A 12166-nucleotide genomic window follows, 5' to 3' on the forward strand; every position below is an offset into this window, starting at 1 on the left:
CAGTGATGTTAGAAGCCATGTTGTGTGTGAGAAGTATAAACAAGGTCAATCTTAGAACACTGCATTTTGGAAGGAGAATGATGTACAATAGAGTTGGAAGGGCAGTTTAGAGCTAGATTGAGACAAGCTTTAAAAGTAAAACACAGTAGCTTTTATCTTTGATTTTAGAGGCAACAGGAATTTACTGAACTACAGTTTACTGGGCAGCCTAGTGACATAGCAAGATCTAACTTGATAAAGCTTTATAGGGGATAGATAAGAAGAAGAAGGGACCCAAGGCAGGGAAATCATTTAGGAAGCTATTGTAATGATACAGGCCAAAAGTGATATGGGTGTGAACTAGGAGAGTGGTCTTGTGAATAGAGAAAAGAGGAGAAGGATGTGAGAGATAGAAGTGACAATATTTGAGAACTTATTAGACATGTGACATAAATAAAAGAGAGGAATAATTGATGACACAGAGGTTATAAGCTTGGAGTATCAGTAAGATGATGGTGCTCTCAACAGAAATAGGGAAGTTAGGGAAAGGGATGAGTTAGGGAGATCAGTATCTCTCTATTTTGGACAAATTGAGTTTGGGATACCTGTGAGACATTGTTTGAAATGTCTGCAAGGATGCTAAATGAATATGACTGGAGTTCAGATGAGATTCTGTGCCTGAATATATTAATCTGTGTTTCCTCAACAAAGAGATAATAATTAAACTCAGGTAAACTGATGTTTATTACCAAGTGAGAAAGATCTAAGAATTTTGTCAATGAAGATGCTACAGTGAGGAAGCATGATATGAATGATGAACCAGCAAGTTTGTAGAGAAATCAGAAAAACAGGAGGATCAAGAAACAGCAGTATCACTATAGGGGAGAGACTTTCCAAAAAAAGGGGATGTTTAATAGTTCCAAAGGCTATAGAGAGGTAAAAAATGAGAACTGAGAAAAAGGCATTATATTCAGAGTTAACTTTGGAGAAGTCAGTTTTAAGTTAAAAACCAACACAAACAAACAAGAAAACAAAATCAAAAGCCAGAATGCAGAGAGCTTAAAAGTAAGAAGACGTAACACACAGATGAGGAGCATAAACAGCTTTTCCTAGGAGTTTGAATGTGAAATGAAGTAGATACATAAGATAATTAGTGTGATATTAAAATGAGGCCTAAATAAAGCATCTCCTAAATAAAAGGGATTTGGGAGCATTTGGATGCAAAAGGAAAGAAATCAATAAATAAGACAGAATTGAAAAATAGGGAGTGGAAGACTATGGGGTTTATCTGCTAAAGGGAATATGATTAAGGGTACATATTGAGGGGTTGGCTTTGGTTTGGGAAGGGGTCACCTCTGCATCAGCGACTGCAGTAAGAAGATGATGATGTCAAAGAGTTTTGAGATGTAAAGAAAAGAAGTGAGAATGACAGATAGTCTTCATTTTCTCAGTAAAGCAAGAAACTGGGTCATCAACCGAGAGGGTGGGGGAGGAAATGGTATGAGAAGCTTGAGGAGAGCAAAAAGGGTTTGGAATAGCCTCTGTGGGGAGTAGGATAGAGAATCATTACGAGAAGACTAAAGAGATTGCCTTGCTGCAACAAGGGCCCAGGTGGGATTAGGTAACATAAATTTATAGGGAACACAGTTAACTCATTTTTCTGATTTATTCCAACTCAACTCAACAGCATATAAATAGGAATGAAGAAGACAGATGTTAGAAGAAAGAAAAGATTGGTATTTGGCAGAGGTTAAAACTTCAATAGGATAAGAAAAGAAGAGAAGAGATAAGAAAAGAAAAGAGAAAAGAGGACAGTATTAAATTAAAACTGTAAACTATAGGGTTCCAATGGAGAAGTGAGAAAAGCTAAATTAGTGCAAGGATGATGGCCTCACTGAGTGTTACGAGATAGCGAGATCAAAGTTCATACTGAAAATGCAGAACAGATATGAGTAAGGGATAGGTAAAGAAAGAATAATAGGCAATTTTAGGGATGTGTTTCAGGTTAAAAGATGAGATAAAATAAGGTACTCTCAAGCTTCTGAACAAGTTAACAAAAGAGTTTGTTTGCCTTAACACAGCAAGGATATGGGGCAAGGATATAGAAGCATTTAGAATCTCTGGATGAGGCTCCTCTGATCTCCATCTAGAAATAAATCTAGGCATCAGGGCTAGATTTGGGGACTCCTGTGGTCTTCAGATATGTCTCAAGTCAGAGGGACCCAATTTCCCAAATGTGGGACCTTTTATGCTCTTAAGTGACCAAAAAAAAACAAAAACAAAAACAAAACTGCGTCAAGGGAGGCAAGGGCTAACCCAGTTGCAGGGACAACTTTGTTGCCTTTTAGGAAAAACTAATCCCTGTCATAGATGGGAAAGTGAAGGAATGGGCCTGACCTATGTTATGGGGAATGCTGTCAGTCCTACCACAGGAGGTTATCAGCAAATAAAAGAATTTTTGAGGTTTTGATGTAGAAATGGAACACTATGTGAAGCAGCAAGATTAAAGGTGTGATTGATCCCATAAGTAGTTGAGGTGAAGTGATGAATCAGGTCATGGGGAGTTGAGAAAATTGTTAAAGTATTTGAAAGGACATCCCCCCTCAATGCTGAAGGCAACTATTATAGTATTGAGGAAGCCAGGTAGAGCAGTGATAGTGTGCCAGGCTTGGAGTTAGGAAGACCTAAGTTCAAATTTAGTCTCAGATACTTACTAGCTGTGTGACTCTGTGAAAGTCACTTCCTCTCTGTTTGCCTCAGTTTTCTCTATTGTAAAATGAGCATAATAAGGGCACATATCTCACAGGATTGTCGAAAGGATCAGATGAGATAGTAATTATAAAACACTTAACATAGTGACTGGCACATAGTAAGTGCTGTGTAAATGTGAGCTACTACTATTATTATTAATTGAGCTTGAGGAAGAAGACTAAGCAAATTGTTCAAGCTAAATAGGGTGTGATGAAACAAGTTAATCTTCTCTGTTCTAAACTCTGCTTAGACAGTGTGACACCTAGAATTTATTAAGTACTTACTATGTTCATGCACTGTGTTAACCACTAGGAACAGAAATACAAGGAGGCAAAAAAAGATAATTGTTGCCCTCAAAGAGGTTGAATTTGAATCCAGTAAGAAGGTAATGCATAAAAGGAATCTGAAATGAGTGGGTGGGGTGGGAAGTGTTAGAGGAAGTAGTACTGAGTGTGGCTCAGACAGGAATGAGACATTCCTCTCCTGTGTGCCCTGCTTAAATGGAGCTTCTGGATGGAGTGACCCAATCAGAAGGAGAGGCTGCAGGGGAAGAGAGTACTTGCTTAAATTTTAGTCTAAATTTTTTTTCTCTGTGTAAGGGACTATAGAGAAAAACAGTTTTTGAAAGTACATGCTTAGTGAGGTGGACTGTCAAAGCTGAATGGTAAAGTGCCTTGTAGTCTGACCAGTAGAGTAAGCTGGTAGCAGTGCACTCCTTTCAGTTCACGTCATGAAGTCCAACTCAGGAATAGCCCTTAAAATTGCTGGTTGTCACGTGGACTGATGAGTGAGTCTGCTAAGCTTTGGGGAAAAGAAGCAGAAACACGAGGACCACATGCTTGTTTGTTTGTTTTTTTTCAGATATAGAGAAAACTCCATTCAAAGGAAAAGAAGTAGTCCAGTAATCATAGAAAAACACTAAAATTTTCTAATTTTGGCTGAGGAAAATGAAGATTTCTCATGGAGAGAGATCCTCAGTCAGCAGAGATAAGCACTTGGGGAAACAGGTTTCATTTTCTTCCACTTTCCTCAGTTTGGACAAAATAATTTACTTACTCCATGGGACAAAAACTGGGACTTAACACTGTATTATTACCCCTGGTATGCAGAAGCTTCACTGTCCCACAGTGTAGAGATTTGTAGCCAGCTCTCTCCAGTCCATTCACATTTATGGATTATCCCTAGCCAGTTTTTACGTCCTACTTTCCATTTCTGTAACTTATAATATAACATTTACACTTATTCACTTCGCAACTTTCTCAACCTATAAATTAAAAAAAAATTCTTTAAGATTTTCATGTGAGAGGTATTAGAATACAAATATTTGCATTGCTTTGTTTATATTTCAGCAACTTGCTGTCCTCTGTCTCCATTTATTTATGTATATAGATAAGATACTTGAGGATAGAAGTACAAAAAGTGAAATAATCCCTAATCACAATGAATCTGCATCCTAATGTTGGGCTTGTATCTTAGCATAATGCCTGGCACATAGCAGACATAGCAGACAACATACTTGTTAACTGACTGCTATACAATATGCCTAAAAAGTCTTAATGAAATTTTGAAGTTATTAAAAATGTCATTAAAATCTATAAATTAAACTTTATCAAAACTCTATTTTATATATAACAATTATCCTTTTCCACATGTGTCCCTTGAATAGATGCTCCATATTTGAGATGCTTTTCAGATATGTATTCCCTCAAAACTGTGAATCATGTGACTAACCTTGCTCTCCATTTAAACACTTAGTTCAAAGCAAAGGCATCTAATGAAATGACCCAGTTAAGAAAAGTCTCAGAAGAACAGTCCTTCTTTTTCTTTATACATAGACATCTCTCCATGAATATTGGACACATTCACTCACTATCAACAGGGAAAGTGGATACATGTGGTACTCATGTGTGAAGATAGAAAATGTGTATCCACAGTATATGTGTGGAGGAGTAGCACACATCACTACGTTGTAAGATCACCATGTTTTCTTCCTTAATGTCATCCTGTACTCTCTCTATTTCCTAATGGCTATAGGATCTTTGTTGGGAACCTTGTGCCACTGTCTTTAATGGTAACATGATAAACACTGGTGACTGCTGAGTACAGAAACTTGGCTGAATATTCCTGGGTGCTGTCAGGATTGGACAGTAATACAAGAAGTTCTAGTCCTAGGAATGTTTCATGCCTTTTGGTTTTTTGACTTAAAAGCTTAACTGGGAGAGGAAAGAAAGTGCGAAACTAGTGAAATGAGAATCAAACTTAAAATCCAAACTTTTTTCGTTAGTGCTGCAAGAGCCAAGGATGATCTTGTTCTTAGAAGCAAACAGGAGAGTGAAGCATTCTCCCCTGAGGACTCGATTTGTTATCACTTTCTACATGTTGAGAAAACTAGGCATGATATTTTATTCATCAGCTAACTGGTTCTTGTTTTGCTCCAGTAAATGCTTATCGGGAGTTGAATAGCTATTCCTATGCGAATAGTAAAATCATTTTGAAAGTTCATTTACTTATATAGGGAAGGAAAAGAATAATTTTAAAAGCCTAGAATACTTTGGAGGATTCTAAAAGAGTTTGACCATTGGTAAGTAATAAATTGGATTTCAAAATCAAATTTCTCTGTACACCATCTAAGGAAATAAAAATAAATACTTTACTATTAGTGATTACTTTATATGTAAATCTGAATGATTCATAAAATGAAAAGAAATTTGTGTAGCATTACAAAAGTACATAGGGAGGAAAGCATTTCTTTGAAAACTAGCTTTTAAAAAATAGGTGGAAAGTTTTGAATTCCCAGTAAGAAAATCACTATATTGTTAAAAATTGTTTTGTCCATAAAGTGAAATCTGCCAGTTCATTTCTTTTCCTCTCAGGGACAACTCAGAATATATTATCTCATCACACAGAGTGACAAAAAGCAAACAAACAAAAAATAATTTGCATTCTGTTTTAGTATTATTTAAGAATCAAAGAAAAATAAATTTTAAATCTCAAGGGGAGGTTTATATTATTAACTCTAATTTTAACAATTTGATTCTATTGTTACTCTACTTAGGAAAATATTACTACAAACAAAAAATGAAGTAATGTCTCTTTCTTCCTACTTATTCTCTTAACCAAATACATCTAATCAGTCCCACTGTGAGACTTGTGGGATGCAACAAAATTCTGAAACTATTTGGGAAGTCTATTTCTTAGGTGAGAGAGTACTTCAAGTAATTCAAGACTCTGGAATCTGGAGAGAATGGAAAAAACTGACAAGAAGCTTATATTTATAAATTAATTTAACATTTTAAAAGTGCTGATATTTAAACATTTCAGAAGCCTAATGAAGTAAGGAGTGCAAGTAGTATTAATCCTTTTTTTTTTTTTTTTTTTTTTACAGATCATGAAATAATGTCTCAGAAAGGTGGCATGATTTGCCCAAGATCACACTACTATTAAGTGGCATAGTCAGGATTTGAACCCAGGCTTTGTTAAATTTTAAATCTAGTACCCTTCTCATTACATTACACTGTCTCTTGACAAGTTTATTGATGAAGATTCTGGGGTAACTAAACTTTAGCTTATCCCATAATGCAGATTTACCCAGACAAAATGATCACATTTAGTGGAGACAGCTGAGTTGTGTTTTGCAGTTGAAGGTGACCAAAATGACATCAAAATAGCTGAAGTAACTACAGTGTAAGTCTACAAGTATTAAAAAGTGAATTAACAGTGAATTATCAGGCACCATAATGATTTCTACTACAGTGTCCCTAAAGACAATAAGATAAGATGCAAACAGCAGTGCTATGCAAGTGTAGAGGAGATGCTTATGGTGTCTGGGTTAAAATTTCACAAAGGCTGTCAGTGAGTCACTAGCACAGTAAACACAGTAAACACTCTAATGGGCTGAAGAAGTTCTGTATTAGGGAAGGTCTAAAAAGTACTGGAGTCAGAAGATTCAACCTTTCTAAGGTTAAATCTGGCCTCATACCTTTACTAGCTGTGTGACTATGGGCAAGTCGGTTAACCCCATTTTTCTCAAATTTCTCCTTTATAAAATGAGCTGGAGAAGAAAATGGCCAATTATTCCTGTATCTTTGCCAAGAAAACTCCATAAGGTGTCTTGAAGAGTCAGACATAACAGGAAAATGACACAACACCAACAAAGGTCTGCTTGAGTCTCACATGAAAGTCTGGCATGAATAGTGGAGATCAAACACATAGAGAAATGGGCCTTGTAATACTGTCATTGGAGATGTGGGTGGTGTAGAAATGGGCATCAGAGATATAGAAAGCTTTGGAGTTGGGAGAAGAAGAAAGAAGATAAGCTCCATAAGAGCAAGCATTGTTTGATTTTTGTCTTTGTATTAACAGTGCCCAGTCCATGCTAATCACTGAAATGTTTATGGAACTGGAAAAAAGGGCAGTTCAAAGTACTTTCTGGGATTTCCAGTATCTTATGTGGAGTATGATGAGGAATTCAAGAGCTGTGACAAGTCTGGCTCCCAGAAACCAATATTCTCTAACCTACCATATGGGTATTGAAAGAAAATTTAATCAGGCAGAACACATTATGATTTAATGTTTTAACACTAGCAGCATTAGTTTGATGTGACTTGTATCCCTTTCCTACTGTGTTAAGGAGGCAGAGAGATCAATATTTTACTAGCATTTTTTCTTGAAGAAGTGGGGGAAGATGGTTAATTGTGGGTACAGAGGACATTTACTAGTATAAGGGTAGAGGTCCATCCTCACCATAATTAATCTCAGAAACCACGGGCTTAATTAATCAAAACTAAACTAGGTAGAAATAATTCCTTAAATTTGAAATTGTCACAGGGCCATTGGATCATTGGATGAAAGATGATACCAAAGAGAAAATCTCTTGGGGATGGTTGAAGATTATTATAATTCTTGGGCTATATATAAAACCAGCAGACTAGTGTGGGGCCAATTTCTTGAATGGGAAATGTATTACAAATTTGGGAGTTAAAGATTCTAAACCTGAAAGGGAAGTAATGGGGGGAGGAAGAAAATTATGCCTCCCTCTCTCTTCCTCCTTTCTCCTCATTTACTTATTCCTAGAGAAACTAGACCAATAGGATGCAAAACATCCATCTATGTATAAAGGGGAATATGTGAAGGGAAAACAGAAATTCTCCTGAGAAAAGGTATGTATACAGAAATAGAACTGATTAAGTTATGACTTTGTACACTTTGAAAGTAGAAAGATGTGGAGGTCTCATCATTATCATTATCAATGTCATTGAAGGAGCAGTGGCTGACCATGTGCCTACATTAGGAGATAAGAGAAATATTGAGAATAAAAAGAAAATACTTGCTCTGTGCAGCTTTAGATCTCCACAAGGTTACCAAACATCAGAATCTAGCAGAGAGCTACACCTAAGAAGAACTTCTTATAAACTCTATAAAGGGAGAAAAAGTTAGTAGTAAATAATTTAGTTGTAAATACATCTTTGACACTACCACTTTGCTGTATATTTGAATTCACTCTCCCCAAGGACTTTGCATATGTAGTGGGATACTGTGGCCCTAGTTCAGGAGATTTTTCTATAACAATTGTTCTTAATGAGGTGGATCCAGCATGATGGAGTGAGAGCAAGTACTCACCTAAGCTCTAAGACAAACTCCTTCAGATACCTCTAAAAAGAGAATCTGAGCAAATTTTAGAGTGGCAGAATTCACTAGAAGACAGAGTGTGGCAGATTTCCAACCCAGGACATCTTGGAAGGTCAATGGGAAAGATCTGTGGTATGGGGCTGGAGGAGTGCACAGTGCACAGGCTGTACCAGTGCAGACCACACCATAGCAGAACTGAATAAGAAACCCCAGGCAGTCTGAAGCAGCAGCAGCACTGTGGATTCTCACACTTACCAGCCCATAATGGGAGTCCAGTGGAACTGAGCGAGAGAAAGAAGCGCAGGTAACAGCAACAACTGTGACTGAGAATATTAGCCTGCAGAACAAATGTCTGTAAGTCACATACTTGAACTTCTAGGAGGCAAGATGGCAGAGTGGTCTGTAAATGCCCAACTCCTCCCCTTTTAAAAATTTGAAAATAAAATCACAGAAGAATTTAAAAGGAAAATTGGACACAGGAAAAAGGAAGCACAAACCTAACTAGGAAAATTGGACAAATGGAAAAGGAAGTACAGAAACTACCTGGATAAAACAACTCCTTAAAAGGAACAACTGGACAGATGGAAAAGACACAAAAGTAAACTGAAGAAAATAATTTCTTAAAAATTAGAACTGGGCAAGTAGAAGCTAATGATTATGAGACATCAAGAATCAGTCAAACAGAAACTAAAGAATGAAAAAATAGAAGAAAATGTAAAACATTTCACTGAAAAAACAATTGAAAATAAATCCAGGAGAGAAAAATCTAAAAATTATTGATCTACCAGAAAAGCCATGATGAAAAAAAGATCCTGGACAACATCTTCCAAGAAATCATCAAGGAAAACTGCCCAGAGATCCTAGATCCAGAGAACAAGATAATCATCAAAAGAACCCCCCAATGACGTTGTAAAAGGGATCCAAACATAAATCTCAAAGGAGGCATTAAAAGGTCAATGGGGGAAAAACTTGTTATTCAATATGGGCAAAATATTTACATCCCTATAACGGAAGATGATATTTGTTAATCTTGTGACTTGTACATTTATTATGATATTTAAGAGGGATACACATAGATAGAGAGAGTAGGTATAAATTAAATGATAAAAATGTGATTTAAGAGTGTGAAGGGATCATAACAGGTAAACACTATAAAATATCTGGAAGTCTACCTACCAAAACAAACCCAGAGATTATATCAACACCATTACAGAACACTTTTCACCCAAATAAAATCAGATCTAAGTAAGTGGAAAAGCATCAGTTGCTTCTGGGTAGGTCATACTAATATAACAAAAATGACAATTCTACATTAGTTAATTTACTTATTCAGTGCCATACCAATCAAACTACCAGATAATTATTTTCTAGAGCTAGAAAAAATAATCTCAGAATTCATCTGGAAGAACAAAATGTCCAGAATATCAATGGAACTAGTGAAAAGAATCTCAAATTGTATTATAAAGAAGTTATCATCAAAACAACTTGGTATCCACTAAAAAATAGAATGGTAGATCAGTGGAATCGGTTAGGTACTCAAGACACAGTAGTGAATGAATATAGCAATCTACTCTTTGATACATCCAAGGACCCCAACTTCTAGGTTAAGAACTCACTGTTCGATAAAAATTACTGGGGAAACTGGATAACAGTGTGGCAGAAACTAGGCATAGACACCACACCCAAGAACAAAGTTCAAATGGACACATGATGTAGGTATAAAGATTGATACTATAAACAAATTAGAGGAGCAAGGAATAGGATATTTGTCAAATTTATGGAGAATGGAGAAATTTTTGAATAAACAAGAGATAGAGAACATTATGAAGTGCAAAGTGGATAATTTTCATTACATTAAATTGAAAAGTTTTTGCACAAAAAAACCCAATGCAAAAACATTAGGAGGGAAGCAGAAAACTGGGAATTTTTTGCAACTAGTTCCTGTGATAAAGGCCTCATTTTTAAAATATATAGAAAACTGAGTCAAGTGTACAAGAATACAAGTCTTTCCTCAATTTATAAATGACCAAAGGATACGGACAAGCAGTTTTCAGAGGAAGAAATTAAAGCTATCTATAGTCATACGAAAAAATTCTCTAAATCACTATGAAAAGAGAGATACAAATCAAAACAACTCTGAGATATCATATCACACCTATCAGATGGGCATACATGACAAAACAGGAAGATAATAAATGTTGGAGAAGATGCAAGGGAATTCATTGTTGGTGGAGCTATGTGTTGATCCAACCATTCTGGAGAGCAATTGAGAAGTATGGTCAAAGGGCTACAAAAATGTGCATATGCTTTGACCCAGCAATACCACTTCTAGGACTGTATCCCAAAGAGATCATAAATATGTGAAAGGGTTCCACATGTACAAAAATATTTATTGTTGCTCTCTTTGTGGTGGCCAAGAACAGAAAATCAAGGGGATGCCCATCAACTGGGGAAGGACTGAACAAGTTGTGGTACATGAATGTAATGGAATACTATTGTGCTATAAGAAATGAACAGGAAGACTTCAGAGAGCCCTGGAAGGATTTACATGAACTGATGCTGAGTGAAAGGAGCAGAACCAGGAGTACTTTGTACACAGCAATAACCACAGTGTATGAGGCATTTTTCTGGTAGACTTATCCCTTTACAGCAATTCAAGGACCTAAAACATTCCCAATGGACTCTTGAGGCAAAATACCATTAAAGTCCAGAGAAACAATTATGGAATTGGATTGCAGAATAAAGCAGACTGTTTTTTCTTGTGTTTTGTTTTGTTTTGTTTTTCTCATGGTTTCTCCCATTCATTTTAATTCTCCCATGAAACTTGATTAAGGTGAAAATGTATTTAGTAAGGATGTATGTGTAGAACCCATATAAGATTGTATGCCTTCTCAGTGAGGGAGGGGGAAAGGAGAGGGAAAGAAGGGAGAGAAAATCTAAGATTTATGGAATTGATTGTAGAATGCTGAAACCAAATAAATTAATTAATAGAAAAAGGAAAAACAGATATTAACATTGAAAAAAACAATTGTTCTTACTATACCTGCTTACTAAATTCCCTTTCTAAGACTGTATTAACTCCATCTGATAATCAATGGGGAGTACATTGATAGGGGCTCATGTGTGACAGTACTATAAAATCCAATCCCCTCAGGATTACTAGTAGGTCCCTGAGGAGAGTAGCAGACAGGAACCCTTTTGGGAGTCACCTTGCTGATAAGATTGAGATTTAGGGAATTAGCCATGGAGTGAGTCATTCTACCCAATTCACTTCTTTATTTACTCTGCTAGTTTTTTAAGTACTTTTTTTAAAAAAAAATCATATGTAATCTTTTTCTGTCTGCACAATGTTATGCTAGTGACAGTTAGCAGTATGGTTCTGAGCAGATAATGACCCAAACTGCTCTGAATCTGAGTTCAGATTGGTGCTTCAAACTACTGATTCATTAAATTAAGTGTGAGAGCAAGAGTCTAAAGGCCACTAGAGAAACTGCTGCAGAAGAAACTGTTCTTCTTCTTTTGAAATGTTGCATTCTTTTTGTGGTCCTGTAGTTCTGCTACTTCAGTATTTTAGGATGAAATTATACCAGGGTTGTTCAGAAGCAGAAAATGATCTTGAAACAAGAGAGAGGAGTTGTTAGATGTTCACTCATTTGGTGAAAGAGTTATTAAAGATCTACTGTGTAGAAAGCACTGGAGAAGTCAGTAAGGGAGATACAGATAACTAAAATCCAAGTAAAATGAAACTAGACAAAGTGTTAGTTTACTGAAGCTCTTATCAAAGTTCAAACAGCTTTGCATACTTAGA

This window comes from Notamacropus eugenii, chromosome 4, assembly GCF_028372415.1.
Source record: "Notamacropus eugenii isolate mMacEug1 chromosome 4, mMacEug1.pri_v2, whole genome shotgun sequence".
Taxonomy (NCBI): Eukaryota; Metazoa; Chordata; class Mammalia; order Diprotodontia; family Macropodidae; genus Notamacropus; species Notamacropus eugenii.